This window comes from Salvelinus sp. IW2-2015, linkage group LG4q.1:29 (genome assembly GCF_002910315.2).
Source record: "Salvelinus sp. IW2-2015 linkage group LG4q.1:29, ASM291031v2, whole genome shotgun sequence".
Taxonomy (NCBI): domain Eukaryota; kingdom Metazoa; phylum Chordata; class Actinopteri; order Salmoniformes; family Salmonidae; genus Salvelinus; species Salvelinus sp. IW2-2015.
Genome location: NC_036842.1, coordinates 13,292,882 through 13,304,733, shown reverse-complemented (window position 1 = coordinate 13,304,733; position 11,852 = coordinate 13,292,882). Strand labels below are relative to the sequence as shown.

At 38.4% G+C, this 11,852-nt stretch overlaps 1 pseudogene; it reads left to right on the top strand.

The window, feature by feature from the left end:
* The first annotated feature begins 4,073 nt into the window (after positions 1–4,073).
* The window catches only part of LOC111961492 (anthrax toxin receptor 1-like), a 34,756-nt pseudogene continuing 26,977 nt past the window's right edge, over positions 4,074–11,852 (top strand).

Genomic DNA, 11,852 nt, shown 5'->3' with positions numbered 1-11,852 from the left:
TTTAATTCTCGCCACCCTCTTCAGGGTGAGAGAACAACAGGACCTATTGTACAAGGGGAAAGCCAGAGGGCCTGAGGGCTCACTTCACCAGAGGTATGGCTACAACATYGGCATTGTTCAAAGGCATCTCTGTTCAAGAGATCTGAAATGTGGCATGTTGGCGTATTCCCCATACCTTTATGAGGTTCTACCGACTGGACATCACTGTGCCCTCAATAGCGCATACGGTGCTTGGTGTTGCTTCTGTTGACCTTGTATTTTTCACAACAGCATATTTGCACTTCTCATCATATAGTAACCTACTTGCATATATTCCTTATGTATATACAGTTGAAGTTGAAAGTTTACATACACTTAGGTTGGAGTCATTAAAACTCCTTTTTCAACCACTCCACAAATTTCTTGGAAACAAACTATAGTTTTGGCAAGTCAGTTAGGACATCTACTTTGTGCATGACACAAGTAATTTTCCCAAAAATTGTTTACAGACAGATTATTTCACTTATAATTCACTGTATCACAGTTCCAGTGGCTCAGAAGTGTACATACACTAAGTTGACTGTGCCTTTAAACAGCTTGGAAAATTCCAGAAAATTATGTCATGGCTGTAGAAGCTTCAGACAGGCTAATTAACATCATTTGGAGGTGGAGGTGTACCTGTGGATGTATTTCAAGGCCTACCTTCAAACTCAGTGCCTCTTTGCTTGACATCATGGGAAAATCTAAAAAAATCAGCCAAGACCTCAGAAAAAATATTGTAGACCTCCACAAGTCTGGTTCATCCTTGGGAGTAATTTCCAAACACCTGAAGGTACCACGTTCATCTGTACAAACAATAGTACGCAAGTATAAACACCATGTGACCACGCAGCCGTCATACCGCTCAGGAAGGAGACGCGTTCTGTCTCCTAGAGATGAACGTACTTTGGTGCAAAAAGTGCAATCTCAATCCCAGAACAACAGCAAAGGACCTTGTGAAGATGCTGGAGGAAACAGGTACAAACGTATCTATATCCACAGTAAAATTAGTCTTATATCAACATAACCTGAAATGCTGCTCAGCAAGGAAGAAGCCACTGCTCCAAAACCGACATATAAAAGCCAGACTACGGTTTGCAACTGCACATGGGGACAAAGATCGTACTTTGTGGAGAAATGTCCTCTGGTCTGATGAAACAAAAATAGAACTGCTTGGCCATATTGCCCATCGTTATGTTTGGAGGAAAAAGGGGGATGCTTGCAAGCCGAAGAACACCATCCCAACCGTGAAGCATGGGGGTGGCAGCATCATGTTGTGGGGGTGTTTGCTGCAGCAGGGACTGGTGCACTTCACAGAATAGATGGCATCATGAGGCAGGACAATTATGTGGATATATTGAAGCAACATCTCAAGACATCAGTCAGGAAGTTAAAGCTTGGTCGCAAATGGGTCTTCCAAATGGACAATGACCCCAAGCATACTTACAAAGTTGTGGCAAAATGGCTTAAGGACAACAAAGTCAAGGTATTGGAGTGGCCATCACAAAGCACTGACCTCAATCCTATAGAATATTTGTGGGCAGAACTGAAAAAGCGTGTGCGAGCAAGGAGGCCTACAAACCTGACTCAGTTACACCAGCTCTGTCAGAAGGAATGGGCCAAAATTCACCCAACTTATTGTGGGAAGCTTGTGGAAGGCTACCCAAAACTGTTGACCCAAGTTAAACAATTTAAATACAATGCTACCAAATACTAATTGAGTGTATGTAAACTTCTGACCCACTGGGAATGTGATGAAAGAAATAAAAGCTGAAATAAATCATTCTCTCTACTATTATTCTGACATTTCACATTCTTCAAATTAAGTGGTGATCCTAACTGACCTTAAACAGGGAATTTTTACTAGGATTAAATGTCAGGAATTGTGAAAACTGAGTTTAAATGTATTTGGCTAAGGTGTATGTAAACTTCCGACTTCAACTGTATGTTGGATTATATGGTTTTATTTTATGTTGTGTATTTTTATATGTTTGTTTGCTGCACTCAAATTTTTTGGGGGGACAATAAAGATATACAGAACTGGAAAAAAAAGACAATGGTCAGTATGACTCATGATGTGACTTGGAATGCTGGTATTCATCAACCTCTGAAGACATAGAGGAGATTTATTGGTCATCATGTTAAAACTGCTAAGCAAACTGCTAAGCATTCTGGTCCCAGATCTGTTTGTGCTCTTGCCAACTACTGTACATTGCTGTCTATGGAAGCTCGTTCCCACCATGCAATACATGTAATCTGACCACGAGTTATGAGATAGTAAGTCATAATTATGAAATAGTAAGTCATTATTATGAAATATGTAAGTCATAATCATGAGATACTAAGTCCTAATTATGAGATAGTAAGTCATTATTATGAGATATGTTTAGGCGATTTGTATCACATGAATTCAATGTGCACTTTGCATCAGGCCCTCCTCAACTTTTAAGGATAAACCTCATCGTGATCTCCAAAAGTATTGGGACAGTGACACAATTTGTTCTTATTTTTGTTCTTTATTTTCCAGCATTTGGGATTTGAAATTATATAATGACTATGAGGTTAAAGTGCAGATTGTCAGCTTTTCATCCATATCGGGTGAACCGTTTAGAGATTACTGCACTTTATGTACATAGTCTTCCCATTTTAGGGGACCAAATGAATTGGGACAATTTCACTTATATATATGTATAAAAGTAGTAAAAGGTGAAGTATTTGGTCCCATATTTATCGCACACAATGACTACATCAAGTTTGTGACTCTAAAATGTTGTTGGATGCATTCGCTCTTTATTTTGGATGTGTTTCAGATTATTTTGTGCCCAATAGAAGTTAGTGCTGTTTTATTCAATAGAAATGAATGGTAAATAATGTATTGTATCATTTTGCAGTCACTTTAATTGTAAATAAGAATAGAATATGTTTCTAAACACTTCTGTATTCATGTGGATGCTATCATGATTACGTATATTCCTAAATGAATCATGCATTAAAAAAATGATAACCTCCTTTGTTATTGTAATGGTAAGAGGTTAGCATGTSTTGMGGGTATGATATAAAATGCTAACCTCCTTTGTTATTGTAATGGTYAGAGGTTAGCATGTCTTGGGGGTATGATATAAAATGCTAACCTCCTTTGTTATTGTAATGGTGAGAGGTTAGCATGTCTTGGGGGTATGATATAAAATGCTAACCTCCTTTGTTATTGTAAGGGTAAGAGGTTAGCATGTCTTGGGGGTATGATGTGCTTCTGTAACTTTCTCACTGATCATTATTCACGACTCATCAGGATTATCCGTAATCATGGTAGCATCCATATTAATGTAGAAGGGTTTAGAAACATATTCTATAAATATACAACATAATTAGCACCCTTAGGTTAGTCAATGCATATGATTAAAATAACATTTATGTGGAAAATAAGATTCTGTTCTTATTAATGATTTGTGTCTTTGACTGTGTAACAAGTTAAACCTGTAATCACTACAACCTATTGGAAAACAATGACTTTTACCAATTTAGCCAGACTTTGATTGATTGTGACAGGTTTAAATTAAACTGCTGCTACTGACTAGTTCTAGTGTATGATAGATGTGTTGTTTCAAAACATGTGAAGCAACAAATATGAAAGACTTATCCACTAAAACATTTGCATAATTTAACATATTGTACACCAGACAGGATTTGTTACAAGTTTTTGCTGTTATAAACTTTACATAAAGTTTTTTGAAAAGTGTGCTAATGTGTGCTAAAATGAAAACGAACAAGACTGCAAAAGACTCAAGGGGAATCATGATCAATGTAGTCCTATCACACCTTCCACTAAGTGGCGCTATTGCTGATGTAGGGAACATTCCCCCAATTTTTTTTTAAAGAAAGACAAAAGAACGAGAGAAAGGAAAAAGTATTGAGGGACAAAAGTGTATCCCCTCTGCCAGTGAGTGTGTGTATGTGTGTGTGTGTGTGTGTGTTTGAGAGAGGGAGTGTGTTTGTCCTGGAACAGCTCTTCCTGATTCAGGCCAAGCAGCTCCACTTCCCGTCTCCCAGCACAGGACTGCTGCTGTGGAGATGGGACGCTGATCCAGACTGGGAATATTTCATGCCTGGAATCTTACATTTTAGAGCATTGTGAGGTACTGGGGAACACAGGAACTACTTGAAACAATCTGAAAGGAGATAATTTGGACTTGTTCTGACTTTTTTTTTTTATGTGTTCATTTTGTCGTTGCAGCCTTCTCCTGAAGCTGGAATAATGTCTCTGTGCAGTTGCAGGCAGGCCATGCTTGCAGCAGAGATCTGCACACTGATGGCCATTCTGGTGGCAGGCACTGCAGGACAAAGCCTTGACAGGAGGGAGGCAGGGTCCTCCTGCTATGGGGGGTTTGACCTTTACTTCGTTTTGGACAAGTGAGTGTGCTCCTCTGTCTTCTTGCAAGCTCCCAGTCTCACCTTACTGTAGAAGCATCCATAGCGGCTCTGTAAGATTCTGCTTCCATTTAGTCCCAGCAAGTCACCTACCACGTTGTCCGTTTCTCTGCATTCTTATCATTATTACCCAGATAAATACACTGAGCAATTACAATTTTCTTTACAAACTTCTTTAAACAAAATGTAGTCTAATATTAATGTATTGATAGCCAGATTAGCCATACTGTATCGCTCCAGGGCTAATTGGAAATGTGTTAGTGTGTTAGGGGGGGACTAAATCTGAGGAAGTAAATTAAGTTCCTCAGCTTCCCCACCTGCTCTATCACGAGGCTCCATTCATTTCTGCAGGAAAATGGAAAGTCGAAATGGAAAAAACTGCCAACTAAACATATCTATAAACTTGTCGTGCTCTTACAGACCTTAGAATAAGTTAGTTCTGTCTTATTCAATAGTCATCCTCTTGTGAGCAGTCACACTATTCAGGATATATCAAAGTTGCTTCGCAAACAAGATGATTTTAGAACAAAATAGCCTCACGAAACCATTAGTTCATTTATTTTTTACAAGTTATTTGGATGCATATGGTACTTACCATAAAGAGAACAATAAAATAAAATAAAGTTAAAGTCAGCTCTTGAAACTGCAAAAGCAAACACATCAGTTAGGAAGTGGCAAAACAATGCATTGGTACGTTAGATTTGTTTTACTACTTTACCTTTCATCTCTCAGAGCAATTCAAATCATTCAGATGAATTGTTCTATAGATCACACACAGTATTTCACACACTTTAATCATAATACAGTATGCATGTGTGTGACTGTTCATAGAGCATGCAGGACAATGAATGGTAGGCTCCTTCACTTCCCTTTCATAGTGTAATGTGGAGTGAGTGGGGAGAGCTCCTGTCTTTCTCTAGACCCCAACCCCCTCTCCATGTCTGTCTGGTCTGCAGAACCCTTTCACCATTAGGCCCAGATGTTCCAAAGCTCCAGAGTTTCTGGCAGCTGTGTCAGGACTGGGACTCATATCACAGTACAGAGGATGGAAAAGTGGGAGGGAAGCAACGAGAAGAAGAGAAAGAGAGTTGGGAGAGAGATGGGTGGAGAGAGAGAAAAAGAGATCTTTTGATTCATCCTTTCCAATCAATGTATTCAGACTTTCAAGAATCAACATCTTTCAAGTATTTAATTAAACGGATCCAGAAAATATGTGAGACATTCTATAAGTATTCATAACTGCGGTATTGCTATTGTGTCAGTCGGAATCGGCCAATCACTCAAAACCTCTGGCACATCTGTGGGCTTATAGAAAAAGGCACGTTGCGATCCATCCATCCATGCATTGCTCTTTGTGCCATACTTTTCAAGTCTAAAGTGTTCACATCTCAAAGTTGCAGTGACATTATCCTATTTGACTGGTGTTTTGGAAAATGCTGTGCTCACTTTGTGCTGCACCAGTGAATAATCATCTGAATAATATTTTTCCTTAATGCTGTCCAAACTATTCCCCATTTCAAAAGGTTCCTGCTTTTATGACTGCACTAAAAAACATATTTCTATAAATACATATTACATTAGTGCACACTTTTTCTCATTCTCTTACTCTCTCTTTCTCTCCCACACACACACACACACACACACACACCACCACACCACAACACACCACACACAATGCCACCACAACAACACCACACACACCACAACACAGCACACACACACACGATCTCTTCTGCTGGTTCTGCAGGGCAAAGATCATCTCTTCACTCAGACTGCCTTTGATGTTATTCTGAAAAGATGCCTGATAGAAGTAAATCATAATGAAATTTGTATAACATGCATTCAAAGTAAAACCCCAAAGAGGATAAAGGATTATTGCACCACGTCTCTTGTCGAAATGAAAAAAGCAAAGGAAGTACACAGTATTCTCAGAGGTGTCAGTAAAAGTGGGGGAAAAAACAATATTGATTTGCTCTATGGTTTTATCCGTAACATTGTCATTACAGAGTTTCTCTGATGGTTTATTTCTCTCTCTATCACCCCGGATATGGTATATAATTCTATATAGTTCTCTTTTTTATTTTAATGCATCTGTTTCTGCTCTCTGGCCAACTCCTTATGACATTAAGATGTTCTATCAACAAATATGGCTGAATAAGCAGTAAGCAGGCCCAGGTAGACTTGAAGCTAAAATTATCCATGGCAAGTGTATCAACATGCTTACATGCTTAGATGCTTGTGACTACTGCATGAGTTGAAATGGCATTCATCTCAGAACGCAGAATATTGTATGAACTGGCTTCTGGCCTGCTTAAAGGCCCAGAGCAGTCAAAAACTAAATTGTCCTGTGTTTTATATATATTTCCAACCTATGAGGTTGGAATAACACTGTGAAAATTATGATAATGTCCTTTTAGTGTAAGAGCTGTTTGAAAATACGGCCTTTACTCAAGTAAGAGTTTACTGGGTGACTTTCACTTTTACTTGAGTAATTTTCTATTAAGGTATCTTTACTTTTACTCAAGTATGGGAGTTGCGTACTTTTTCCACCACTGGCCCCATTTATTGTAAAGTTTTACCCAGCAAACATACATTTTATGTGATTGAACTATGTGATATTTGCCTATTCTGTTTTCATACATAATCTGAGTGAAATCCATGTGAGTATTCAAAATTATCTAAATTCTCAAGTTCTTTAGCATGTCACTTTAATAATTCAATGTTAAATGTAGGTCTATTGTGGTGGAAATTCTAACCAAGTGAGAGATGCTTCAAACAATCCTACTTTAATATTGTTTAATTGTTGCAGTAATGGAGCTGGTCAACAATCACTCGAAGTTGATTGCTGAGAACCCAACGAGTAGAACTGAGCCACAGCATTTTATAGTTAAGACACATCCTCCTGAATACATGACAAACAACAGATGTGTGGAATTAGTCAATTGTATAGAAATCAGCGTTTGGCCCCTAAGGCAAGGTTCTTCTTATCCGCTATCCATACCAAAGCCATCTTCTCCCTGATACCTCAGTACACAAACACCAATTCAATCTAGGTTCTATCACCAAGCCATCATAAATCAATTGCCAGCGCCAAGCCCCAGAGGCCCAACTCAGTCCACACAGACACAGATGACAGAGTACTCATCAAAGCTATTCGATGCATAAACAGTATTAAAACAATCTTGTAATTTTCCACCATTATATCCAAATAAAAAATAGTCCTTCAACTTGTAGAAATTGCAATTTAAGCTATCATTTTGGGGGCTGGTATCTTGCGGAATAATTTAGAACTCTTTGTGTTTTACAACTGTTTTTATCACAGGCCTATAAATATAGCTTCTAAATAAATGTATATTTGAATTTTTTTTTTTTTATATTTGAAAAAAATATAAATATTTGAAGAAGCACGTGCAGTGGCTGATAGGGAAAACAGATCTGGCAAGAAGAATAGGCTACAGATAGTCTTGACCATTTGGAACCCCTTGGATATTTCGCTCAGAACAGGTTATAGCCAAGATTTTATCAATATTTTGTTTTGTCTCATTTATTGATATGGATACAGCCTCTGTGTGATGGGATTGTGCAGTGCAAATGGTACAAGCCAACATACAGAGTGGAATTTACTAATACAACAGTCAAAATGCCTAATATAAGTCCTACAGTCTGTGCTCCCAAATACTGGAAAAAGTGTGATTCATTAGGTTACATGATCACCACAGTAGCCACACGCAGCTATAAAAATAAACAATGCAATTGTATGGCCATTAAGTAACACAACAGCATGACATATTTAGAGATCGGAATAGGCCAAGCCTAAGTCATAAATACTTTCTATTTTGCAGCGCAAGCGGTTATTCTAGACAAGGCTCTTCTGTGTCGTTTATCATTCTCACAGAAGTCATTTGCTGAAGGCCCAAGCCTATACTCCGCTATCTACTGGTATCATGTCATTATTGAATGCAGTTCTAAAACGACCTCTAGACTTTTATTTTGGAAATGAAACCAGAAGATGCAAAGCAACTCTAACGTCTGGGCTAGAGTTGCTTGATTGATGAGCTAACTTCGACTAGATACATTCGGTTCATGATGCCACATTACTGACAAAAGTTTGTACATATAAAAAAAGATCTGTAACCGAGTTAACTTCTCTAGGATAGGGGGCAGCATTTTCACGTTTGGATGAAAAGCATACCCAAATTCAACTGCCATCATCCCCAGAAGATAAGATATGCATATTGTTAGTAGATTTGGATAGAAAACACTCTGAAGTTTCTAAAACTGTTTGAATCATGTCTGTGAGTATAACATAACTTATTTAGCAGGCGAAACCCCGAGGACAAACCATTCAGATTTCTTTTTTTTGAGGTCACTCTCTTTTCAATGAATTTTCATTGGGAATACAGATTTCTAATTGACCTTCTTGCAGTTCCTACCGCTTCCACTGGATGTCAACAGTCTTTAGAAATTAGTTGAGTGTTTTTCCTTTGTGTAATGAAGACGTACGGCCATTTTMAATCAGGGTCACTTGTTGTGTACTGTTAGATAGAGGCGCGTGACCAGAAAGCATGCTACAGATTGTTTTAATCCTGTATTGAACACAGATCATCCCGTCTTCAATTTTATTGATTATTTACGTTAAAAAATACCTAAAGTTGTATTACAAAAGTATMTTGAAATGTTTTGGCAAAGTTTACAGGTGAGATGTTTTGTAATCATGTTTCACGAGTTGGAACCGGTGTTTTTCTGGATCAAACGCGCCAAATAAATGGACATTTTGGATATATATTGACGGAATTAATCGAACAAAAAAGGACCAGTTGTGATGTTTATGGGACATATTGGAGTACCAACAACAGAAGCTCGTCAAAGGTAAGGCATGAATTATATTTTTATTTCTGCATTTTGTGTCACGCCTGCAGGGTTGAAATATGCTTATCTCTCTTTGTTTACAATGGTGCTAACTCAGATAATAGCACCGTTTGCTTTCGCCGAAAAGCCTATTTGAATTCTGACATGTTGGCTGGATTCACAACCAGTGTAGCTTTAATTTGGTATCTTTTATGTGTGATTTAATGAAAGTTTGATTTTTATAGTAATTTATTTGAATATGGCGCTCTGCATTTTCTCTGGCTTTTGGCCAAGTGAGACAGTAGCGTCCCGCCTAAACTCAAGATTTTTGGATATAAATATGAACTTACCGAACAAAACATACATGTATTGTGTAACATGAAGTCCTATGAGTGTCATCTGATGAGATCATCAAAGGTTAGGGATTAATTTTATCTCTATTTCTGCTTTTTGTTACCTTCTCTTTGGATGGAAAAATGGCTGTGTTTTTCTGTGGCTATGTACTGACCTAACATAATCGTTTGGTGTGCTTTCGCCATAAATCTTTTTGAAACACATGTTGGCTGGATTCACAACAAGTGTAGCTTTAATTTGGTGTCTTTCATGTGTGATTTCATGAAAGTTGGATTTTTATAGTAATTTATTTTAATTTAGCGCTCTGCATTTTTACTGGCTTTTGGCCAAGTGGGACGTTAGCGTCCCACATATCCCAGAGAAGTTAAAGGAGACGTCAAGTAAGAATTGAACGTGTAAATATTCAATCATAGTTGTAAAATAGGGTTTGTACATTTACAGATCTAATTTCAAGTTTATGTTTCATGTTTCACGCATGGCTTTTCTTACGTTCCTAACAATTTAGGTATGTATTTTCTTACAATCCTAATGATACTTATGTTCAACCTTTTGGCAACTATCTCACTCCATAACCATGTCTCTTTGCAGCAGACCAGGCGCCAGAATGAATCAGTTGGACGGGCCTTTGATTTCCATATTTCCGTTTATGTGTGCAGGTGCTTGCACTTTCCAATTTGTTTTATATGGCTGTAATAGTAAAGCCCTTAGGCAGCTCGTGAGTCTCAAAATTGGCAGAAACTTACAATTGCATCCAACCATTTCTACCGATCTGCATGACAGTTTCATTTCAATAATAACATTTTCGTTTCTCTAAATCATTGTCTCGTGGTTAACAATCTAAAGTGAAATTATACAAATCTAAAAGTTAAAATTGAACTATGGCAAGAGCACTAACCTCTGCATATGGACACATTGATACACTGTGATCATTTGGCAGATAAAGAAATGAGAGCATAGAACTCAGAGAGAGCCTATAGGCCAATGCAGCAGTAGGCCAATAACTTCCATCGCCAACTAAGTAAAATACATAGGCCTAAAGCCGACAAATAAAAACAGTAGAAAATATCTTGATGAAAATGTTGGTTCTTTCAATCATATTCATCTCTCTCTCTGCCTCCCTTTCTATCTGTCTCGAGTTGAGCTATTGCTAGTGTATCAAATCATCACCGGGTCCGGCCTGAAGCAGTGGCTAGCAAACTTGCAACATTGTATCAACCAGCCTATCCCGGGCCCTCAGTTTCCTTCACCAGTGAGCTCAAGACAGAAAGCAGTTTTTTATTAAATTTACACGGGATATGTACAGTGCATTCGGAAAGTATTCAGGCCCTTTGACTTTTTCCACATTTTGTTAGGTAACAGCCTTATTATAAAATTGATTGAATTGTTTTTTCTCCTCATCAATCTACAGTCGTGGCCAAAAGTTTGTGAAAATTAATATTTGTGTAATTCTCAAAAGTCTGCTGCCTCAATGTCTTTAGATATTTTTGTCAGATGTTACTATGGAATACTGAAGTATAATTACAAGCATTTCATAAGTGTCAAAGGCTTTTATTGACAAGTACATGAAGTTGATGCAAAGAGTCAATATTTGCAGTGTTGACCCTTCTTTTTCGAGACCTCTGCAATCTGCCCTGGCATGCTGTCAATTAACTTCTCGGCCACATCCTGACTGATGGCAGCCCATTCTTGCATAATCAATGCTTGGAGTTTGTCAGAATTTGTGGGGTTTTGCTTGTCCACCAGCCTCTTGAGGATTGACCACAAGTTCTCAATGGGATTAAGGTCTGGGGAGTTTCCTGGCCATTGACCCAAAATATCGATGTTTTGTTCCCCGACCCACTTAGTTGTCACTTTTGCCTTATGGCAAGGTGCTCCATCATGCTGGAAAAGGCATTGTTCTGTTCGTCACCAAACTGTTCCTGGATGGTTGGGAGAAGTTGCTCTCGGAGGATGTGTTGGTACCATTCTTTATTCATGGCTGTGTTCTTAGGCAAAATTGTGAGTGAGCCCACTCCCTTGGCTGAGAAGCAACCCCACACATGAATGGTCTCAGGATGCTTTATTGTTTGGCATGACACAGGAGTGATGTTAGCGCTCACCTTGTCTTCTCCAGACAAGCTTTTTTCCGGATGCCCCAAACAATCGGAAAGGGGATTCATCAGAGAAAATGACTTTACCTTAGTCCTCAGCAGTCCAATCCCTGTACC